The 22,757-nt window shown below is 56.8% G+C and overlaps 1 long non-coding RNA gene across 1 annotated transcript; it reads right to left on the reverse strand.

The window, feature by feature from the left end:
* Positions 1-499: 499 nt before the first annotated feature.
* Positions 500-11,287, reverse strand: LOC140717745 (uncharacterized). The gene is made up of 2 exons (XR_012096592.1): positions 10,433-11,287; positions 500-2,416 (listed from the first exon to the last, which is right to left on the reverse strand). It is a non-coding gene; the product is annotated as an uncharacterized lncRNA (long non-coding RNA).
* Positions 11,288-22,757: the final 11,470 nt, after the last annotated feature.

The raw sequence follows: 22,757 nt of genomic DNA on the forward strand, positions 1-22,757 counted from the left end.
TTCTCCTGTTTTCTCATGCACCCACGGCTGCTTTTCAGCCTTCTTCGTGTGAAGATTATTTTCATATATTTAGTTGTACTTTCTTGCATTTGCAACAAAACAAATCTCAAGGTTGTAGTTCTGATAGTAAATTTTTAGTCTGACTTTGAGATATGTTTTATTTTTTAAAAAATATGAACTGCAGAAATTCTCTGATGACTGGGCGTACAAAGGGAGGACGGGAGGATGAATACAGGGCCTGGTAGAGGGTGGTGTAAACTGAACTATCTGCAGCTCAACATCAGTAAGACAGAGGAGATGGTGATGGACTTTAGGAAGACTAAGCCTGCACTGCTCCCTGTTACTGTTGACGGTGAGGACCGACCAGTATCTGGTGTGTCCGTGTCGTGGTTACTTGAAAGGACCGGGAGACGCAGACAAATCTTCGAGAAGTTTAAACCATTATTTGCAAACACAGGCTGAGGCAATCGATGAACTTGTCACCGAAAGCCCCCCGAGCTCCGGTGTACAGCATTCTTTATAGTCATTTCTTATCTCAGTTACATTTCGGTTTCATCAGCATACCCAATCAATTTTTAATTGCATATCATCTATACATTAACTAATCAATCGCTCTTGCCTAGCTCTCGGTGCGCCACCAGTATTTCTCTCCAGTTCGCATTGGGGCCCTATTCCTGGCCAAGGTTATTTTTTCCAGACAACCTCCCTCACATTACAATTCCTGCTCGCACCATCCTGTCCGCCACCGTTATCTCTTACTAAACAAAGGCTGAGTGTAATACATGGAGTACATTTCAGCTAATTAGAGCAGCTAGCTAAACAGGTGTCCTGTAAGTGCCACAGTATGTAGCAAAGAGAGTACAAAGTATCTAGTAAAACAATACATAACAAAATGTGTCTGGTAGACTAATACATAGTAATATTGAGTACCTAGAAGTGATTACATAGTGTAGTAAATAGCTAGTACATAGTGGTTATATTTCAGGAATATATAATGATTATGTCAGGTATATTTCTCAATAGCGTTCACCAGGATGACAGACTTGAGCGGAGCACCAACACAGAGGCCGTGTACAAGAACGGCGAGAGTCGCCTCTACTTCCTGAGGAGACCGAGGCCCTTTGGAGTATGCAGGCCTCTCCTTCACACGTTCTACCAGTCTGTTGTCGTCAGTACATTTTCTATGCGGTGGTGAGCTGGGGCAATGGCATCAACACGGGGGATACCGACAGGCTCAGTAAACTGATTAGAGAGTCTGGCTCCGTTACGGGAGTCAAACCGGACACACTGGGGGCCGTGGTAGAACAAAGGACCCTCCGGAAAACCCTGGCAATGTTTCTCACCCTCTGCACTTCTATTAAGGTGGAGGGGGGGGGGGGGGTATATGGGAGGCAGGGTTTAAGGGTCGGCACAACATTGTGGGCCGAAGGGCCTGTACTGTGCGGTACTATCCTGTGTTCTATGTTCTAAGCACGCCACATTGGCCGAACAGAGGGGCACTTTCAGTAACAGACCGAGACAACTGCGCTGCTCCGAATAGTGCTATATGAGATCATTCTTACCCTTGGCCTTTAGGTCCTGTAGTGAGTCAACAACCTACATCATGACGGCCCCACCTGTTAACTTATTTTTTAAATCTTTCTTACTTCTCTTCTGAAATTTGTACATCTGTGCACTTGTAATGTTACTGTGACACTGTGATTTCCTCGGGGATCAATACAGTATCTATCTATCTCCAAAAAAGAAAACTAGACACGGAGACTGACAAACAACAGAGGAAGACAGGTTTAGAGCCCCGATGGTTGTGGGGGTCTCCGCTGCGGGCTGTATCGAAGGGGCTGACTCAGCATAGGGGAGGGAGACTGGAAACCCGGCTGAGCGGTGTAATGACAACAACCTCTCACTCCGTGAGACCAAGCAGCTCATTGTAAACTTCAGGAGAGCGGAACCATCGCAGGATCAGAGGTGGAGAGGGTCAGTAACTTTAAATTGCTGGACGTCGCTATCTCCGATGACTGTCCCGGGACCCAGGATGTCAATATAATTGCGAAAAGAAAAGCACAACAGCGCCTCTATTCCCCTCAGGTGTCTGTAGAGGTCTGACCTGGCAAACTTCCCTCGGCGTGCGGTGGGAAGTGCGCTGACTGGCTGCATCACGGCCCGGTATGGGAACTGAAAATCCTACAGAAGGTAGTGGACATCACGGGTAAAAACCCTCCCAACCATTGTGCATGTCTACATGAAACATCACCGCAGGAAAGCAGCATTCACCAAAGACCCTCACCAGCCAGGCCACGCTCTTTTCTCACTGCTGCCATCAGGTAGAAGGTATGAGAGTCAGAATCAGGTTTATTCTCACCGGCCTGTGTCGCGAAATTTGTTAACTTAGCGGCAGCAGTTCAACGCAATACGTAATCTAAGAAAAAATAAGTAATAATAATAATAAATAAGTAAATCGATAAATACATACATTGGATAGATTAAAAATCATGCAAAAAGCAGAAATGATATGTATTTCAAAAAGTGGTGTCGTGTCCATTTAGGAATCGGATGGCAGAGGGGATAAAGCTGTTCCTGATTTGCTGAACAGCTCTATCTGAGGTTCTACCAACAATCAGCACATTTATAGATGGTATTTGAGCCATGCCTCGCCACACAGTCATGTGTATATGGAGAGCAGAGCAGTGGGCTAAGCACACATCCCCTGAGGTGTGCCAGTGTTGATCGTCAATGAGGTGGAGATGTTATCACCAATCTGCACAGATTGTGGTCTTCCGGTTAGGAAGTCGAGGATCCAATTGCAGAGGGAGGTACAGAGGCCCAGGTTCTGCAACTTCTCAATCAGGATTGTGGGAATGATGGTGTTAAATGCTGTGTTATAGTCGATGAACAGCATCCTGACGTAGGTGTTTGTGTTGTCCAGGTGGTCTAAAGCCATGTGAAGAGCCATTGAGATTGTGTCTGCCACTGACCTATTGTGACGATAGGCAAATTGCAATGGGTTTGGGTCCGGGTCCTTGCTGAGGCAGGAGTTCAGTCTAATCATGACCAACCTCTTGAAGCATTTCATCACTGTCGATGTGAGTGCTACCAGTCATTAAGGCAGCTCACATTATTCTTCTTAGGCATTGGTATAATTGTTGCCTTTTTGAAGCAAGTGGGAACTTCGATCCGTGGCAGTGAGAGGTTGAAAATGTCCTTGAATACTCCCACCAGTTGGTTGGCACAGGTTTTCAGAGCCTCACCAGGCACTCCATCGGGACTTTCCCCCTTATGAGGGTATACCCCCTTTGAAGACAGCCTAACATCGGCCTCTGAGACAGAGATCACAGGGTCATCAGGTGCAGCAGAGATCTTCACAGCCGTAGCTGTGTTCTCCCTTTCAAAGTGGGCAGAGAAGGTGTTGAGTTCATCTGGTAGTGAAACATCTCTGCCATTCATGCTATTGGGTTTCGCTTTGTAGGAAGTGATGTCTTGCAAACCCAGCCAGAGTTGTCATACATCCAATGTCGCCTCCAACCTCGTTTGAAATTGTCTCTTCGTCCTTGAGATAGCCCTCCGCAAATCATACCTGGTTTTGTGGTACAGACCTGTGTTGCCAGACTTGAATGCCACAGATCTAGCCTTCAGCAGACGACGGACCTCCTGGTTCATCCATGGCTTTTGGTTTGGGAATGTACAGTAAGTCTTTGTGGGCACACACTCATCCACACAGACTTTAATGAAGTCAGTAACAACTGCAACATACTCATCCAGGTTCGAAGATGAATCCCTGAATACAGTCCAGTCCACCGATTGAAAGCAGTCCTGTAGGCGCTCCTGTGCTTCCCTTGTCCAAACCTTCTTGATCCTCACCACTGGTGCTGCAGTCTTCAGTCTCTGCCTGTACTCAGGGAGTAGAAGAACAGCCAGGTGATCAGACTTCCTGACGTGAGGGTGTGGAATAACACGGTAGGCATTCTTGATGGTGGTGTAACAGTGATCCAGTGCGTTGTTTCCTCTGGTATGGCAAGTGATCTGTTGATAGTAATTGCTTAGTGATTTTTTCAGACCGGCCTGCTTAAAATCTCGCAAAACGATGGTGAAGGTGTTAGGGTGTGCCTGTTGATCCCATTGCTCAGATCATCTAAAGCCTGATTGATATTGGCCTGAGGGTGGAATGTATACCGCTACCAAAAAGATCCTGGAAATCTCACGTGGTAGGTAAAATGGTCGGCACTTAACCGCCAGGTATTCCAGGTCTGGTGAGCAGAATTGGGACAGCACTGATGGTAGACTTTGGGAGAGGGAAACCAGAAGTCCAGTATTCATCGTAGGATTGGAGGTGGAGAGGGTCAGTAACTTTAAATTCCTGTGTCACTATCTCAGAGGACCCGTCCTCATGATTTTGCATACCTCTATCAAAGCTCCTCCCAATCTTCTACATTTCAAAGAATAGATGCCAAACCTATTCAACCTTTCCCTATAACTCAGGACCTCCAGGCTCGGCATACGACTGTGCCGCAACACACAGCTCGAACCACATCGTCACGTTCGCCGATGACATGACCGTGGTGGGTCTTGTCGGCAAGAACGACAAGTCAGCTTACAGAGAGGAGGTGCAGCGGCTAATGGACTGGTGCAGAGCCAACAACCTGTCTCTGAATGTGAACAAAACAAAAGAGATGGTTGTTGACTTCAGGAGGGCTCGGAGCGACCACTCCCCGCTGAACATCGACGGCTCCTCGGTAGAGATCGTAAAGAGCACCGAATTTCTTGGTGTTCACCTGGCGGAGGATCTCACCTGGTCCCTCAACACCAGCTCCATAGCAAAGAAAGCCCAGCAGCGTTTCTACTTTCTGTGAAGGCTGAGGAAAGTCCATCTCCCACCCCCATCGTCATCACATTCTACAGGGGTTGTATTGAGAGCATCCTGAGCAGCTGCATCACTGCCTGGTTCGGAAATTGCACCGTCTCGGATCACAAGACCCTGCAGCAGATAGTGAGGTCAGCCGAGAAGATCATCGGGGTCTCTCTTCCCGCCATCATGGACATTTACACCACACGCTGCATCCACAAAGCTAACAGCATTATGAAGGACCCCACGCACCCCTCATACAATCTCTTCTCCCTCCTGCCATCTGGGAAAAGGCACCGAAGCATTCAGGCTCTTACGACCAGACTATGTAATAGTTTCTTCCCCCAAGCTATCAGACTCCTCAATACCCAGAGTCTGGACTGACACCTTACTGCCCTATTGTCCTGTTTATTATTCATTGTAATGCCTGCACTGTTTTGGGCACTTTATGCAGTCCTGGGTGAGTCTGCAGTCTAGTGTAGTTTTTTTTCTGTGTTGTGCTTTAACGTAATTCAGTCTAGTTTTTGTACTGTGTCATGTAACACCATGATGCTGCCTGGATTAGAGTGGGTGCAGAGGAGATTCACCAGGATGCTGCCTGGATTAGAGAGGGTGCAGAGGAGATTCACCAGGATGCTGTCTGGATTAGAGAGGGTGCAGAGGAGATTCACCAGGATGCTGTCTGGATTGGAGAGGGTGCAGAGGAGATTTACCAGGATGCTGTCTGGATTAGAGAGGATGCAGAGGAGATTCACCAGGATGCTGCCTGGATTAGAGAGGGTGCAGAGGAGATTCACTGGGACGCTGCCTGGATTAGAGAGTGTGCAGAGGAGATTCACCAGGATGCTGTCTGGATTGGAGAGGGTGCAGAGGAGATTTACCAGGATGCTGTCTGGATTAGAGAGGGTGCAGAGGAGATTCACCAGGACGCTATCTGGATTAGAGAGGGTGCAGAGGAGATTCACCAGGATGCTGTCTGGATTAGACAGGGTGCAGAGGAGATTCACCAGGATTCAGCCTGGATTACAGAGGGTGCAGAGGAGATTCACCAGGATTCAGCCTGGATTAGAGAGGGTGCAGAGGAGATTGTCAGGAGGGGCCGGATGGACCCACACTCAACGATTCAGGAACAGCTACTTCCCCTCCACCATCAGATTTCTGAATGGACATTGAACCCATGAACTCTACGTCACTGTTTGTTTTGTAATTTCTGTTTTTTCCACTACTTATTTTCATATAACTATTTATTTATATACATACTTACTATAATTCACAGTTATTTTCTATTATCGTCTCTTGCATTGTTCTGCTGCAAAGACAACAAATTTCACCACACATACCAGTGACATTCAATCTGATTCTCATGTGTCAGGGACAGGATTCCGCTCGAACTCTGCACTTCACAGAAAAGTTTTCCAGCAAACACAAAGTACACTGCAGATGCTGTGGTCAAATAAACACGTACAACATGCTGGAGGAACTCAGCACGTCGGGCAGTGTCCATGGAAGCGAGCAGTCAATGTTTCGGGCCGAGACCCTTCGTCAGGACACACACACACACACTCACACACACACAGACCCTCACTGGGAGATGGTCCCACACACACACTGACCCTCACTGGGGGACGGTCCCACACACACACTGACCCTCACTGGGGGACGGTCCCACACATACTGACCCTCACTGGGGGACAGTCCCACACACACACTGACCCTCACTGGGGGACGGTCCCACACACACACTGACTCTCACTGGGAGATGGTCCCACACACACACACTGACCCTCCCTGGGGGACAATCCCACACACACACTGACCCTCACTGGGGGACAGTCCCACACACACACTAACCCTCAACGGGGGACAGTCCCACACACACACTGACCCTCACTGGGGGACGGTCTCACACACACACTGACCCTCACTGTTAGACGGTCCCACACACACACACACACTGACCCTCACTGGGGGATGGTCCCACACACACACTGACCCTCACTGGGGGACGGTCCCACACACACACACACACTGACCCTCACTGGGGGACGGTCCCACACACACACACTGACCCTCACTGGGGGACGGTCCCACACACACACACACTGACCCTCACTAGGGGACGGTCCCACACACACACACTGACCCTCACTGGGGGACGGTCCCACACACACACACTGACCCTCACTGGGGGATGGTCCCACACACACACACACACTGACCCTCACTGGGGGAAGGTCCCACACACACACTGACCCTCACTGGGGGACGGTCCCATACACACACTGACCCTCACTGGGGGACGGTCCCACACACACACACACACTGACCCTCACCGGGGGACGGTCCCACACACACACACACTGACCCTCACTGGGGGACGGTCCCACACACACACACTGACCCTCACTGGGGGGACGGTCCCACACACACACTGACCCTCACTGGGGGACGGTCTCACACACACACTGACCCTCACTGGGGGACGGTCCCACACACACACACACACTGACCCTCACTGGGGGATGGTCCCACACACACACTGACCCTCACTGGGGGACGGTCCCACACACACACACACACACTGACCCTCACTGGGGGACGGTCCCATACACACACTGACCCTCACTGGGGGACGGTCCCACACACACACACACTGACCCTCACCGGGGGACGGTCCCACACACACACACACTGACCCTCACCGGGGGACGGTCCCACACACACACACTGACCCTCACTGGGGGACGGTCCCACACACACACACACTGACCCTCACTGGGGGACGGTCCCACACACACACACTGACCCTCACTGGGGGACGGTCCCACACACACACACACACTGACCCTCACTGGGGGATGGTCCCACACACACACTGACCCACACTGGGGGACGGTCCCACACACACACTGACCCTCACTGGGGGACGGTCCCACACACAGACACACACACTGACCCTCACTGGGGGATGGTCCCACACACACACTGACCCTCACTGGGGGACGGTCCCACACACACACACACACTGACCCTCACTGGGGGACGGTCCCACACACACACACTGACCCTCACTGGGGGACGGTCCCACACACACACACACTGACCCTCACTAGGGGACGGTCCCACACACACACACTGACCCTCACTGGGGGACGGTCCCACACACACACACTGACCCTCACTGGGGGATGGTCCCACACACACACACACTGACCCTCACTGGGGGAAGGTCCCACACACACACTGACCCTCACTGGGGGACGGTCCCATACACACACTGACCCTCACTGGGGGACGGTCCCACACACACACACACTGACCCTCACCGGGGGACGGTCCCACACACACACACACTGACCCTCACTGGGGGACGGTCCCACACACACACACTGACCCTCACTGGGGGGACGGTCCCACACACACACTGACCCTCACTGGGGGACGGTCTCACACACACACTGACCCTCACTGTTAGACGGTCCCACACACACACACACTGACCCTCACTGGGGGACGGTCCCACACACACACACACACTGACCCTCACTGGGGGATGGTCCCACACACACACTGACCCTCACTGGGGGACGGTCCCACACAACACACACACACTGACCCTCACTGGGGGACGGTCCCATACACACACTGACCCTCACTGGGGGACGGTCCCACACACACACACACTGACCCTCACCGGGGGACGGTCCCACACACACACACACTGACCCTCACCGGGGGACGGTCCCACACACACACACTGACCCTCACTGGGGTCGGTCCCACACACACACACACTGACCCTCACTGGGGGACGGTCCCACACACACACACACTGACCCTCACTGGGGGACAGTCCCACACACACACTGACCCTCACTGGGAGATGGTCCCACACACACACACACTGACCCTCACTGGGGGACGGTCCCATACACACACTGACCCTCACTGGGGGACGGTCCCACACACACACACACTGACCCTCACCGGGGGACGGTCCCACACACACACACACTGACCCTCACCGGGGGACGGTCCCACACACACACACTGACCCTCACTGGGGTCGGTCCCACACACACACACACTGACCCTCACTGGGGGACGGTCCCACACACACACACACTGACCCTCACTGGGGGACAGTCCCACACACACACTGACCCTCACTGGGAGATGGTCCCACACACACACACACACTGACCCTCACTGGGGGACAGTCCCACACACACTGACCCTCACTGGGAGATGGTCCCACACACACACACACACTGACCCTCACTGGGGGACAGTCCCACACACACTGACCCTCACTGGGAGATGGTCCCACACACACTGACCCTCACTGGGGGACAGTCCCACACACACACACACTGACCCTCACTGGGGGACGGTCCCACACACACTGACCCTCACTGGGGGACAGTCCCACACACACTGACCCTCACTGGGAGATGGTCCCACACACACACACACACTGACCCTCACTGGGGGACGGTCCCACACACACACTGACCCTCACTGGGGGACGGTCCCATACACACACTGACCCTCTCTGGGGGATGGTCCCACACACACACAGTCCCTCACTGGGGAACGGTCCCATACACACACTGACCCTCTCTGGGGGATGGTCCCACACACACTGACCCTCTCTGGGGGATGGTCCCACACACACACACTGACCCTCACTGGGGGACGGTCCCATACACACACTGACCCTCTCTGGGTGATGGTCCCACACACACTGACCCTCTCTGGCGGATGGTCCCACACACACACACTGACCCTCACTGGGGGACGGTCCCACACACACACTGACCCTCACTGGGGGACGGTCCCACACACACACTGACCCTCACTGGGGGATGGTCCCACACACACTGACTCTCACTGGGGGACGGTCCCACACACACACTGACCCTCTCTGGGGGACAGTCCCACACACACTGACCCTCACTGGGGGACGATCCCACACACACACACTGACCCTCACTGGGGGACGGTCCCACACACACACACACTGACCCTCACTGGGGGACAATTCCACACACACACTGACCCTCACTGGAGGACGGTCCCACACACACACTGACCCTCACTGGGGGACAATTCCACACACACACTGACCCTCACTGGGGGACGGTCCCACACACACACACTGACCCTCACTGGGGGACGGTCCCACACACACACACACTGACCCTCACTGGGGGACAATTCCACACACACACACACACACACTGACCCTCACTGGGGGACAATTCCACACACACACTGACCCTCACTGGAGGACGGTCCCACACACACACTGACCCTCACTGGGGGACGGTCCCACACACACACACTGACCCTCACTGGGGGACAGTCCCACAAACACAGACACACTGACCCTCACAGGGGGACGGTCCCACACACACTGACCCTCACTGGGGGATGGTCCCACACACACACTGACCCTCACTGGGGGACGGTCCCACACACACAGACTGACCCTCACTGGGGGACAGTCCCACACACACTGACCCTCACCGGGAGATGGTCCCACACACACACACACACTGACCCTCACTGGGTCGTTTGACGTATACATACCGTCTCTCATTGGGGAACCTCAGTGAGGGCCAGTTTGTCTGTCTCAGTGTGTGTGTATGCGAAATAACGAATAATGATGTGCACTTTGTTGGCGCTGCCAGGAAGGCCTGACCACGGCTGAGTTCCACCTGCAGGTTGAGGAGATTTGCTATGTCACCTTCAACACTTTTACAGCTGTACCGTGGAGAGCCGTCAAACCGGCTGCATCACCGTCGTATGGGGGGGGCTTCCGAACCGGATCAAAGTAAGCTGCAGAGAGTTGTACAATTCGTCAGACCCATCACGGGCTCTAGCCTCCATAGTATCCAGGATATCTTCAGGGAGCGATGCCTCAATAAGACAGCATCCATCACCCAGGACGTGCCCTCTTCTCATTGCTACCGTCAGGGAGGAGGTACAGGAGCCTGAAGACACACACTCAACGATTCAGGAACAGCTTCTTCCCCTCTGCCATCAGGGAGGAGGTACAGGAGCCTGAAGACACACACTCAACGATTCAGGAACAGCTTCTTCCCCTCTGCCATCAGGGAGGAGGTACAGGAGCCTGAAGGCACACACTCAACGATTCAGGAACAGCTTCTTCCCCTCTGCCATCAGGGAGGAGGTACAGGAGCCTGAAGACACACACTCAACGATTCAGGAACAGCTTCTTCCCCTCTGCCATCAGGGAGGAGGTACAGGAGCCTGAAGACACACACTCAGTGATTCAGGAACAGCTTCTCCCCCTCTGCCATCAGGGAGGGGGTACAGGAGCCTGAAGACACACACTCAACGATTCAGGAACAGCTACTTCCCCTCCACCATCAGATTTCTGAATGGACATTGAACCCATGAACACTACGTCACTGTATGTTTTGTAATTTCTGTTTTTTGCACTACTTATTTTCATATAACTATTTATTTATATACATACTTACTCTAATTCACAGTTATTTTCTATTATCGTCTCTTGCATTGTTCTGCTGCAAAGACAACAAATTTCACCACACATACCAGTGACATTCAATCTGATTCTCATGTGTCAGGGACAGGGTTCTGCTCGAACTCTGCACTTCACAGAAAAATTTTCCAGCAAACACAAAGTACACTGCAGATGCTGTGGTCAAATAAACACGTACAACACGCTGGAGGAACTCAGCACGTCGGGCAGTGTCCATGGAAGCGAGCAGTCAATGTTTCGGGCCGAGACCCTTCGTCAGGACACACACACACACACTCACACACACACAGACCCTCACTGGGGACAATTCCACACACACACTGACCCTCACTGGGGGATGATCCCACACACACACTGACCCTCACTGGTCCCACAAATACACACACTGACCCTCTCTGGGAGATGGTCCCACACACACACACACTGACTCTCACTGGGAGACGGTCCACACACACACACACTGACTCTCACTGGGAGATGGTCCCACACACACACTGACCCTCAACGGGGGACGGTCCCACACACACACTGACCCTCACTGGGGGACGGTCCCCACACACACACACTGACCCTTACTGGGGGACGGTCCCACACACACACACTGACCCTCACTGGGGGACGGTCCCACACACAGACTGACCCTCACTGGGGGGACGGTCCCACACACACACACTGACCCTCACTGGGGGACGGTCCCACACACACACACTGACCCTCACCGGGGGACGGTCCCACACACACACACTGACCCTCACTGGGGGACGGTCCCACACACACACACTGACCCTCACCGGGGGACGGTCCCACACACACACACTGACCCTCACCGGGGGATGGTCCCACACACACACTGACCCTCACTGGGGGATGGTCCCACACACACAGACTGACCCTCACTGGGGGACGGTCCACTCACACACACTGACCCTCACTGGGGGACGGTCCCACACACACACACTGACCCTCACTGGGGGACGGTCCCACACACACACACTGACCCTTACTGGGGACGGTCCCACACACACACACTGACCCTCACTGGGGGACGGTCCCACACACACACACTGACCCTTACTGGGGGACGGTCCCACACACACACACTGACCCTCACTGGGGGACGGTCCCACACACACACTGACCCTCACTGGGGGATGGTCCCACACACACTGACTCTCACTGGGGGACGGTCCCACACACACACTGACCCTCTCTGGGGGACAGTCCCACACACACTGACCCTCACTGGGGGACGATCCCACACACACACACTGACCCTCACTGGGGGACGGTCCCACACACACACACACTGACCCTCACTGGGGGACAATTCCACACACACACACACACTGACCCTCACTGGGGGACAATTCCACACACACACTGACCCTCACTGGAGGACGGTCCCACACACACACTGACCCTCACTGGGGGACAATTCCACACACACACTGACCCTCACTGGGGGACGGTCCCACACACACACACTGACCCTCACTGGGGGACGGTCCCACACACACACACACTGACCCTCACTGGGGGACAATTCCACACACACACACACACACACTGACCCTCACTGGGGGACAATTCCACACACACACTGACCCTCACTGGAGGACGGTCCCACACACACACTGACCTCACTGGGGGACGGTCCCACACACACACACTGACCCTCACTGGGGGACAGTCCCACAAACACAGACACACTGACCCTCACAGGGGGACGGTCCCACACACACTGACCCTCACTGGGGGATGGTCCCACACACACACTGACCCTCACTGGGGGACGGTCCCACACACACACAGACCCTCACTGGGTCGTTTGACGTATACATACCGTCTCTCATTGGGGAACCTCAGTGAGGGCCAGTTTGTCTGTCTCAGTGTCTGTGTATGCGAAATAACGAATAATGATGTGCACTTTGTTGGCGCTGCCAGGAAGGCCTGACCACGGCTGAGTTCCACCTGCAGGTTGAGGAGATTTGCTATGTCACCTTCAACACTTTTACAGCTGTACCGTGGAGAGCCGTCAAACCGGCTGCATCACCGTCGTATGGGGGGGGCTTCCGAACCGGATCAAAGTAAGCTGCAGAGAGTTTGTACAATTCGTCAGACCCATCACGGGCTCTAGCCTCCATAGTATCCAGGATATCTTCAGGGAGCGATGCCTCAATAAGACAGCATCCATCACCCAGGACGTGCCCTCTTCTCATTGCTACCGTCAGGGAGGAGGTACAGGAGCCTGAAGACACACACTCAACGATTCAGGAACAGCTTCTTCCCCTCTGCCATCAGGGAGGAGGTACAGGAGCCTGAAGACACACACTCAACGATTCAGGAACAGCTTCTTCCCCTCTGCCATCAGGGAGGAGGTACAGGAGCCTGAAGGCACACACTCAACGATTCAGGAACAGCTTCTTCCCCTCTGCCATCAGGGAGGAGGTACAGGAGCCTGAAGACACACACTCAACGATTCAGGAACAGCTTCTTCCCCTCTGCCATCAGGGAGGAGGTACAGGAGCCTGAAGACACACACTCAGTGATTCAGGAACAGCTTCTCCCCCTCTGCCATCAGGGAGGGGGTACAGGAGCCTGAAGACACACACTCAACGATTCAGGAACAGCTACTTCCCCTCCACCATCAGATTTCTGAATGGACATTGAACCCATGAACACTACGTCACTGTATGTTTTGTAATTTCTGTTTTTTGCACTACTTATTTTCATATAACTATTTATTTATATACATACTTACTCTAATTCACAGTTATTTTCTATTATCGTCTCTTGCATTGTTCTGCTGCAAAGACAACAAATTTCACCACACATACCAGTGACATTCAATCTGATTCTCATGTGTCAGGGACAGGGTTCTGCTCGAACTCTGCACTTCACAGAAAAATTTTCCAGCAAACACAAAGTACACTGCAGATGCTGTGGTCAAATAAACACGTACAACACGCTGGAGGAACTCAGCACGTCGGGCAGTGTCCATGGAAGCGAGCAGTCAATGTTTCGGCCGAGACCCTTCGTCAGGACACACACACACACACTCACACACACACAGACCCTCACTGGGGGACAATTCCACACACACACTGACCCTCACTGGGGGATGATCCCACACACACACACTGACCCTCACTGGTCCCACAAATACACACACTGACCCTCTCTGGGAGATGGTCCCACACACACACACACTGACTCTCACTGGGAGACGGTCCCACACACACACACACTGACTCTCACTGGGAGATGGTCCCACACACACACTGACCCTCAACGGGGGACGGTCCCACACACACACTGACCCTCACTGGGGGACGGTCCCACACACACACACTGACCCTTACTGGGGGACGTCCCACACACACACACTGACCCTCACTGGGGGACGGTCCCACACACAGACTGACCCTCACTGGGGGACGGTCCCACACACACACACTGACCCTCACTGGGGGACGGTCCCACACACACACACTGACCCTCACCGGGGGACGGTCCCACACACACACACTGACCCTCACCGGGGGATGGTCCCACACACACACTGACCCTCACTGGGGGATGGTCCCACACACACAGACTGACCCTCACTGGGGGACGGTCCCACTCACACACACTGACCCTCACTGGGGGACGGTCCCACACACACACACTGACCCTCACTGGGGGACGGTCCCACACACACACACTGACCCTTACTGGGGGACGGTCCCACACACACACACTGACCCTCACTGGGGGACGGTCCCACACACACACACTGACCCTTACTGGGGGACGGTCCCACACACACACACTGACCCTCACTGGGGGACGGTCCCACACACAGACTGACCCTCACTGGGGGACGGTCCCACACACACACACTGACCCTCACTGGGGGACGGTCCCACACACACACACTGACCCTCACCGGGGGATGGTCCCACACACACACTGACCCTCACTGGGGGATGGTCCCACACACACAGACTGACCCTCACCGGGGGACGGTCCCACACACACACTGACCCTCACTGGGGGACGGTCCCACACCCACACTGACCCTCACTGGGAGACGGTCCCACACACACTGACTGACCCTCACTGGGGGACGGTACCACACACACACTGATCCTCACTGGGGGACGGTCCCACACACACACACACACACACACTGACCCTCACCGGGGGACGGTCCCACACACACACACCGACCCTCACCGGGGGACGGTCCCACACACACACACCGACCCTCACTGGGGGACGGTCCCACACACACACACTGACCCTCACCGGGGGACGGTCCCACACACACACACTGACCCTCACCGGGGGATGGTCCCACACACACACTGACCCTCACTGGGGGATGGTCCCACACACACACACTGACCCTCACTGGGGGACGGTCCCACACCCACACTGACCCTCACTGGGAGACGGTCCCACACACACTGACCCTCACTGGGGGACAGTCCCACACCCACACTGACCCTCACTGGGAGACGGTCCCACACACACTGACCCTCACTGGGGGACAGTCCCACACACACAGACTGACCCTCATCGGGGGACGGTCCCACACACACACTGACCCTCACTGGGGGACAGTCCCACACACACACACCGACCCTCACCGGGGGACGGTCCCACACACACATTGACCCTCACTGGGGGACGGTCCCACACACACACTGACCCTCACAGGGGGACGGTCCCACACACACAGACTGATCCTCACTAGGGGACGGTCCCACACACACACACTGACCCTCACTGGGGGACAGTCCCACATACACACACACTGACCCTCACTGGGGGACAGTCCCACATACACACACACTGACCCTCACTGGGGGACGGTCCCACACACACACTGACCCTCACCGGGGGACGGTCCCACACACACACACACACACACACACTGACCCTCACCGGGGGACGGTCCACACACACACACACACACACACACTGACCCTCACCGGGGGACGGTCCCACACACACACTGACCCTCACTGGGGGACGGTCCCACACACACTGACCCTCACTGGTGGGGACGGTCCCACACACACACACACTGACCCTCACTGGGGTACAGTCCCACACACACTGACCCTCACTGGGGTGGGTCCCACACACACTGACCCTCACCGGGAGATGGTCCCACACACACACACACACACACACACTGACCCTCACTGGGGGATGGTCCCACACACACTGACCCTCACTGGGGGACAATCCCACACACACACAGACCCCTCACCGGGGGACGGTCCCACACACACTGACCCTCACTGGGGGACAGGTCCCGCACACACACACTGACCCTCACTGGGGGACAGTCCCACACACACTGATCCTCACTGGGGGACGGTCCCACACACACACTCTGACCCTCACTGGGGGACAGGTCCCACACACACACTGACCCTCACTGGGGGATGGTCCCACACACACACACTGACCCTCACTGGGGGACGGTCCCACACCCACACTGACCCTAACTGGGAGACGGTCCCACACACACTGACCCTCACTGGGGGACAGTCCCACACCCACACTGACCCTCACTGGGAGACGGTCCCACACACACTGACCCTCACTGGGGGACAGTCCCACACACACAGACTGACCCTCACCGGGGGACGGTCCCACACACACACTGACCCTCACTGGGGGACAGTCCCACACACACACACCGACCCTCACCGGGGGACGGTCCCACACACACATTGACCCTCACTGGGGGACGGTCCCACACACACACTGACCCTCACAGGGGGACGGTCCCACACACACAGACTGATCCTCACTAGGGGACGGTCCCACACACACACACTGACCCTCACTGGGGGACAGTCCCACATACACACACACTGACCCTCACTGGGGGACGGTCCCACACACACACTGACCCTCACTGGGGGACGGTCCCACACACACACACACACACACACACACTGACCCTCACCAGGGGACGGTCCCACACACACACACACACACACACACTGACCCTCACCGGGGGACGGTCCCACACACACACTGACCCTCACTGGGGGACGGTCCCACACACACTGACCCTCACTGGGGGGACGGTCCCACACACACACACACTGACCCTCACTGGGGTACAGTCCCACACACACTGACCCTCACTGGGGTGGGTCCCACACACACTGACCCTCACCGGGAGATGGTCCCACACACACACACACACACACACTGACCCTCACTGGGGGATGGTCCCACACACACTGACCCTCACTGGGGGACAATCCCACACACACACAGACCCTCACCGGGGGACGGTCCCACACACACTGACCCTCACTGGGGGACAGGTCCCGCACACACACACTGACCCTCACTGGGGGACAGTCCCACACACACTGATCCTCACTGGGGGACGGTCCCACACACACACTCTGACCCTCACTGGGGGACAGGTCCCACACACACACTGACCCTCACTGGGGGACGGTCCCACACACACTGACCCTCACTGGGGGACAGGTCCCACACACACACACACACTGACCCTCACTGGGGGACGGTCCCACACACACTGACCCTCACTGGGGGACGGTCCCACACACACACACACACTGACCCTCACTGGGGGACAGGTCCCGCACACACTGACCCTCACTGGGGGACGGTCCCACACACACTGACCCTCACTGGGGGACAGGTCCCACACACACTGACCCTCACTGGGGGATGGTCCCACACACACACTGACCCTCACTGGGGGATGGTCCCACACACACACTGACCCTCACTGGGGACGGTCCCACACACACACTGACCCTCACTGGGGGATGGTCCCACACACACACTGACCCTCACTGGGGGACGGTCCCACACACACACACACACTGACCCTCACTGGGGGACGGTCCCACACACACACTGACCCTCACTGGGGGACAGTCCCACACACACACTGACCCTCGCTTGGGGACAGTCCCACACACACTGACCCTCACTGGGGGACGGTCCCACACACACTGACCCTCACTGGGGGACGGTGCCACACACACACACACTGACCCTCACTGGGGGACAGTCCCACACACACACTGACCCTCACTGGGGGACGGTCCCTCACACACACACTGACCCTCACTGGGGGACGGTCTCACACACACACTGACCCTCACTGGGGGACGGTCCCACACACACACACTGACCCTCACTGGGGGACGGTCCCACACACACACTGACCCTCACTGGGGGACGGTCCCACACACACACACACACTGACCCTCACTGGGGGACGGTCCCACACACACACACACACTGACCCTCACTGGGGGACGGTCCCAAACACACACTGACCCTCACTGGGGGACAGGTCCCACACACACACTGACCCTCACTGGGGGATGGTCCCACACACACTGACCCTCACTGGGGGATGGTCCCACACACACACCGACCCTCACTGGGGGACGGTCCCACACACACACACTGACCCTCACTGGGGGACGGTCCCGCACACACACACTGACCCTGACCGGGGGACAGTCCCACACACACTGACCCTCACTGGGGGACGGTCCCACACACACACACACTGACCCTCACTGGGGGACGGTCCCACACACACACTGACCCTGACCGGGGGACAGTCCCACACACACTGACCCTCACTGGGGGACGGTCCCACACACACACACACACTGACCCTCACTGGGGGACGGTCCCACACACACTGACCCTCACTGGGGGACGGTCTCACACACACACTGACCCTCACCGGGGGACGGTCCCACACACACACTGACACTCACTGGGGGACAGTCCCACACACACACTGACCCTCACCGGGGGACGGTCCCACACACACACTGACCCTCACTGGGGGACCGTCCCACACACACACACACTGACCCTCACTGGGGGGGACGGTCCCACACACACACACTGACCCTCACTGGGGGACGATCCCACACACACTGACCCTCACTGGGGGACGGTCCCACACACACACTGACCCTCACTGGGGGACGGTCCCACACACACTGACCCTCACTGGGGGACAGTCCCACACACACTGACCCTCACTGGGGGACAGTCCCACACACACACACACTGACCCTCACTGGGGGACGGTCCCACACACACACACACACTGACCCTCACTGGGGGACACTCCCACACACACACTGATCCTCACTGGGGGACGGTCCCACACACACACACTGACCCTCACTGGGGGACGGTCCCACACACACTGACCCTCACTGGGGGACGGTCTCACACACACACTGACCCTCACTAGGGGATGGTCCCACACACACACTGACCCTCACTGGGGGAACGGTCCCACACACACACACTGTCCCTCACTGGGGATGGTCCCACACACACACACACACACTGACCCTCACTGGGGGACGGTCCCACACACACTGTCCCTCACTGGGGGACGGTCTCACACACACACTGACCCTCACTAGGGGACGGTCCCACACACACACTGTCCCTCACTGGGGGACGGTCCCACACACACACACACTGACCCTCACTGGGGGACGGTCCCACACACACACTGTCCCTCACTGGGGGACGGTCCCACACACACTGACCCTCACTGGGGGACGGTCCCGCACACACACACTGACCCTCACTGGGGTCGGTCCCACACACACACACACACTGACCCTCACTGGGGGACGGTCCCACACACACACTGACCCTCACTGGGGTCGGTCCCACACACACACACACACTGACCCTCACTGGGGGACGGTCCCACACACACACTGACCCTCACTGGGGTCGGTCCCACACACACACACACACACACTGACCCTCACCGGGGGACAGTCCCACACACACACACACACACTGACCCTCACTGGGGGATGGTCCCACACACACACACAGACACTCACTGGGGGATGGTCCGACACACACACTGACCCTCACTGGGGGACGGTCCCACACACACACACACTGACCCTCACCGGGGGACAGTCCCACACACACACACACACTGACCCTCACTGGGTGACGGTCCCACACACACACACACACTGACCCTCACTGGGGGACAGTCCCACACACACATACACTGACCCTCACTGGGGGACGGTCCCACACACACACTGACCCTCACTGGGGTCGGTCCCACACACACACACACACTGACCCTCACCGGGGGACAGTCCCACACACACACACACACTGACCCTCACTGGGGGACGGTCCCACACACACACTGACCCTCACTGGGGGACGGTCCCACACACACACACAGACCCTCACTGGGGGACGGTCCCGCACACACTGACCCTCACTGGGGGACGGTCCCACACACACACTGACCCTCACTGGGGGACGGTCCCACACACACACACACTGACCCTCACAGGGGGACGGTCCCACACACACACTGACCCTCACTGGGGGACGGTCCCACACACACACACTGACCCTCACCGGGGGACGGTCCCTCACACACACTGACCCTCACTGGCGGACGGTCCCACACACACACACTGACCCTCACTGGGGGACAGTCCCACACACACACACTGACCCTCACTGGGGGGCGGTCCCACACACACACTGACCCTCACTGGGGGACGGTCCCACACACACACACACTGACCCTCACTGGGGGACAGTCCCACACACACACTGACCCTCACCGGGGGACGGTCCCACACACACACTGACCCTCACTGGGGGACGGTCCCACACACACTGACCCTCACTGGGGGACAGTCCCACACCCACACTGACCCTCACTGGGAGACGGTCCCACACACACTGACCCTCACTGGGGGACAGTCCCACACACACAGACTGACCCTCACCGGGGGACGGTCCCACACACACACTGACCCTCACTGGGGGACAGTCCCACACACACACACCGACCCTCACCGGGGGACGGTCCCACACACACATTGACCCTCACTGGGGGACGGTCCCACACACACACTGACCCTCACAGGGGGACGGTCCCACACACACAGACTGATCCTCACTAGGGGACGGTCCCACACACACACACTGACCCTCACTGGGGGACAGTCCCACATACACACACACTGACCCTCACTGGGGGACGGTCCCACACACACACTGACCCTCACTGGGGGACGGTCCCACACACACACACACACACACACACACTGACCCTCACCAGGGGACGGTCCCACACACACACACACACACACACACTGACCCTCACCGGGGGACGGTCCCACACACACACTGACCCTCACTGGGGGACGGTCCCACACACACTGACCCTCACTGGGGGGACGGTCCCACACACACACACACTGACCCTCACTGGGGTACAGTCCCACACACACTGACCCTCACTGGGGTGGGTCCCACACACACTGACCCTCACCGGGAGATGGTCCCACACACACACACACACACACACTGACCCTCACTGGGGGATGGTCCCACACACACTGACCCTCACTGGGGGACAATCCCACACACACACAGACCCTCACCGGGGGACGGTCCCACACACACTGACCCTCACTGGGGGACAGGTCCCGCACACACACACTGACCCTCACTGGGGGACAGTCCCACACACACTGATCCTCACTGGGGGACGGTCCCACACACACACTCTGACCCTCACTGGGGGACAGGTCCCACACACACACTGACCCTCACTGGGGGACGGTCCCACACACACTGACCCTCACTGGGGGACAGGTCCCACACACACACACACACTGACCCTCACTGGGGGACGGTCCCACACACACTGACCCTCACTGGGGGACGGTCCCACACACACACACACACTGACCCTCACTGGGGGACAGGTCCCGCACACACTGACCCTCACTGGGGGACGGTCCCACACACACTGACCCTCACTGGGGGACAGGTCCCACACACACTGACCCTCACTGGGGGATGGTCCCACACACACACTGACCCTCACTGGGGGATGGTCCCACACACACACTGACCCTCACTGGGGACGGTCCCACACACACACTGACCCTCACTGGGGGATGGTCCCACACACACACTGACCCTCACTGGGGGACGGTCCCACACACACACACACACTGACCCTCACTGGGGGACGGTCCCACACACACACTGACCCTCACTGGGGGACAGTCCCACACACACACTGACCCTCACTTGGGGACAGTCCCACACACACTGACCCTCACTGGGGGACGGTCCCACACACACTGACCCTCACTGGGGGACGGTGCCACACACACACACACTGACCCTCACTGGGGGACAGTCCCACACACACACTGACCCTCACTGGGGGACGGTCCCTCACACACACACTGACCCTCACTGGGGGACGGTCTCACACACACACTGACCCTCACTGGGGGACGGTCCCACACACACACACTG

This window comes from Hemitrygon akajei, chromosome 28 (genome assembly GCF_048418815.1).
Source record: "Hemitrygon akajei chromosome 28, sHemAka1.3, whole genome shotgun sequence".
NCBI lineage: Eukaryota > Metazoa > Chordata > Chondrichthyes > Myliobatiformes > Dasyatidae > Hemitrygon > Hemitrygon akajei.